Raw genomic sequence first — 4,487 nt, forward strand, 5'->3', positions numbered from 1 at the left:
AGTTCGGATGCATATATACTCCATCAATAGGTCTCTCTCACACACTATATATGATTCTCTAGTACAAGCTAGATATCTTGGGTGCACTCATCGTACGCACACAAATTGCCTGGCTTGTTGCCCATAACTCTCTTACGCACCACTCTGTCGTCTCGGAGCTCTGCCACCTCTCTTTCAAACTCTCCATCTACCTGGGTCACACATACACATGCATATCTGACTCGCACTCGATAGGCCCATCTAAAACTCTATCTCTCTCGATGCCTAGCTAGCCTCGTTAGTATGTGTGTGTGTGTGAGATAGGCCCATCTACCTCGTTCTCTCTCCATCTCACACACACACACAATCTCATCCTAGCTATCCAAGTATGATGGTCTATCACTCAATTGTAGGCACACGCAGTCCCCCCTATATGTATATGACTAGCTAATCTTAGTCTCCATCACAAACATGTGCATGGTCTATCTTGATTTCTCTCGGGGCATCTTTCTATCACGCACGCACCTCCCTCGATCTCCCACCCATATAGCCCCCTCACGATCTCGAGGGGATCTCTCTATCACAAACACACCCTCTCTCCCTCCCCATGCGTCCATGTTCTCCATGTGTCCCTCTCGACCTTTGTTCCTTGTTGGCCAGACCTCTATTGGACATGTGCTATAGGGGTGTCTCTCTCCGTTGCAAACAATCACACCCTAGCTATCTTCGTGTATCTCCTCGCCTTGCTTTCCTATCTCGGAGATGCATGCGTGATAAGTTTGCATAAGAAACGAAAACACACACACACTCTCTCTAATTTATTGTTTGTTGTCACTTTCTCTTTCACACACATACTCTTTTTGCACACTTACTCATTCTCCTTCACACGCACTTGATCTCTCTCGACTTAGGCACTCTCTTTGGTCCATAGCATACAGATTTATTGAAAAGTCAAACATCACAAAGTTTGACCATGTACGTGGAGAAAAACAATTACATCTAGAACGCAAACTTATACCATTAGATTCACCATGAGATGTAGTTTCGTATGATGTATCTTTGGTATTGCAGATATAAATAACATTTGTGTAAACATGATCAAAGTTTCCAAAGTTTGACTTCTAAAAAATTTACATGCACTGCATTATCGAGCGGATGGAATATCTTTCCCCCTCTCAGCTGTCTGACTCACCACTCAGCCTTATCGGGGCTCCTCTATCTCTCTCAAACTTTATATCTCCCTGGTTCACACATATATAGACATGTCTCGCTCACGCTATACATATAGACCCAACCAACACTCTCCGCCCTTGTTCTCTCTCTATGTGACACCCCCCCTAAGTACCATAATCCCTCACTCCATCATAGGCGCAAGCACTCCCCCCCCCCTAAGTATGATTATCTCTCACTAGCCATCAGGAACACACGTATTGTCTCCTTCCATCCATACGCCTATCTCGATATCTCTCGGGGTATCTTCTATCACGCACACACCTTGTCACTCGATCTCCCACCCATGTAGTCCCATCACGATCTCCAGGGGATCTCTCTATGACAAACATACACTCTCTCCTCACCATGTCTGCATTTTCTTCGTACGTCTCTCTCGACCTCTCTCCCTTGTTTGTCAGACCCCTCTTGGCCACGTGCTAGGGGTCTTTCTCTCTCGGTTGCAAACAACCACACACAATCTCCTCACCTTGCTTCCGTTGTCGAAGATGCATGTGTGATATGTTTGCATAAGACACACACACTTTTTCTCTACTTTTATCATGTGTTGTCCATGTCTCTTTCATACACGCACACAAACTTTTTTCACTCACTCTTTCTATTTCACACTCTCTCTCTCAAGTTAGGGACTCTCTCACATCCATAAGCATATGGATGTTTTGAAAAGTCAAACCTCAAAAAAGTTTGCCCAGGTATATGTGGAGAAAAACATTTACATCTGGAACGATCATTAGATTCATCACAACATGTACTTACTTCATACTATCATTTATTTTTGGTATTGTAGATATAAGTAATTTCTTTATAAACTTGGTCGAAGTTTCAAAAGTTTGACTTAAAAAAATGTTGGAACTACATTATCGAACGGAGGGAGTAGCTCTTTCTCTCTCTCTCTCTCTCTTTGCTATCTCTGATGAGCCTCCCCTCTCACCCGAACTCTCTATACCGACGGATTATACGCTCACTGTGTCAGCGTATAGCTCCATATATTGTTTAGTTAACCGGTCAACCAGTCCACATGCTACCTTGTCAGCTCGTGTTCTGTATCTTCGTGTGCTGGCCCATGTGGCAGTGGGTGAAAATAACTAAACTAGAGGCCCATCTGACATGCAGTGAAGTCAACAAAGTTGAAACCACTCGGGGTAGCACCCCGCACGCTAGTAAATTGAGGGCGCATTGAGGGCACACTTCTTCTACGTGAAGGACGCACTCGAGCAAAATTCACCACTACGCGGCAGCATGCACAGAAGAACACACTCGCGCACACCCAGCACACAACACACACTAGCACACGTGTACACCGGCGTCGCTGTCGGTTGAGATGGACGGCGAGGCAGCCAACAAGTGCAGGCGGCTCGAGCCAAAAACGCATCCGGCGAGCCTGGACTTCATCAGCAGCCTCCCCGATGACATGCTGCTCGTCATCATCGGCCTCCTCCCCACCAAATCTGTCGTGCGGACCGACCTGCTCTCCCGGCGGTTGCGCCCCCTCTGGCGCCGTGTCCCCCTCAACCTCACCATCGACAACTGCCTCTGTGACAGGGATTGCAAATGCATGGCCGCAATCTCCAAGATCCTTTCATCGCACCCTGGGCCAGCCAGATGCCTTAACATCTGCATGTTCAGTACCAACTGCAAGGTCCAACCCAAGTTCGACGAGTGGTTCTTATCCCCCGCCCTAGATCAGCTCGATGAGCTCAGCTTTGAAGCTGGACGATGTCGCTCTCTGCCGCCGTCCGCGTTCCGTCTCACGCCAACACCGCGCTGCGCCAGCTTCAGCTCCTGCTATCTTCCCCAGATTAATGTAGCGCCCTCCATTATTCTTCCTCAACTCAAGCAGCTCGGCCTCTTCGACATTGTCATCTCGAAGAAGGCTGTAGAGCACCTGCTCCGCAGCTGTACTGCGCTCGAGTACCTTCGTCTTGAGCAGATCCATGGGTTCATGAGCCTCCACATCGCCTCAATGAATCTCCGATGGATTTATGTGTCTTGCTGGCCCCGCAAAAAGACATCAATTGTGAAGAGATCACTCCAGCTATTCCACATTATGGTTATTGAGAATGCGCCTTTCCTTTAGATATTGCTTGTACCGGATCTAGAAAGTCCAACAAAAATCAGGTTCATTGAAGCGCCGAAATTGACAGCGTTGGTGTACTCGTCTGCCAAATTCTTCGAACTCATTATTGGATCCGTTATCGTTCAGGTACAACACTCATCTTCTTCTGTGTCTTCTTGAAATTCACATTTTTAAATTTCTTCTTGATGTATTTACGACCGTCTTCCAGAAAATGATTCCCACAAGCTTGACCCAGTCTATGCGCATAGTGAAGATCTTGGCAATAAAATCTATCGGCCCCAAGCTGGATCAAGTTGTTGGATTCCTTACATGCTTTCCATGCACGGAGAAGCTACTCATCAAGGTGAAACTTCTTTCCTATTAGTAAACGGTAATCACAACGTAGCTCAATTTTTTCGTAATTTTCCCAAATTACGATGACAAGTGTAATGTTCAAAACTGTATCTACGCATTGCACCGAAAGAAATGTTTTTAGTATTTTTTCTCACGTGATCACCTGCATCGTTTTTGTTGTTGTACTACTATAGTAGTCTAGGCTAGTCATAGTGGAAAGTAACTTAGACTTCTCCAATAACTCTATGGTTACCCTAAGAGCAAGTACTACCTCCATCCTAGTTTACTCTTCCTATTTTGTAGTATCAAAATTTGACTATAGATTTAACTGACAAAATGTTAATGCATGTCACTAAGAACTATATCATTGGATTCGTATTTGAACATAATTTCAAATGGTATAATTTTTAGTGACATGCATTGGCATTTTCTTAGGTAAATATATGGTCAAAATTTTATACTAAATACGAGGTAGTACAAAAGTGGGCTATAACAGCCCTCCACTATGTAGGCCAAAACACGTGCCAAATTCACTTGTGATGCATTTGGCATCGATGCCCCTCCATTGCTCACCTGGTGCCCCAATCTGGATCACCTACTTTGCTCCGGTGCCAAATTAACTCACGCAATGAAAAAACACTTGCATGGGAGAGAGAGAGAGAGGACAGAGGCAATAGAAAATACTTGTTTGGGAGAGGGAGAGGCTGGTGTAGTTGGTTTGATTGATTATTTTATACATGTGGGTCTGTGTGCACAGCAGTGCCAACTCTCTCACATCACGAGAGCGGTACCAAAATCTTTTGATTTGACATCGATGCGTATTATGTGGCATACCTTTGCGAAATATGGCATCGGCCACATAGTGGAA

The sequence above is a fragment of the Triticum dicoccoides genome, chromosome 1B (assembly GCF_002162155.2).
Source record: "Triticum dicoccoides isolate Atlit2015 ecotype Zavitan chromosome 1B, WEW_v2.0, whole genome shotgun sequence".
Taxonomy (NCBI): Eukaryota; Viridiplantae; Streptophyta; class Magnoliopsida; order Poales; family Poaceae; genus Triticum; species Triticum dicoccoides.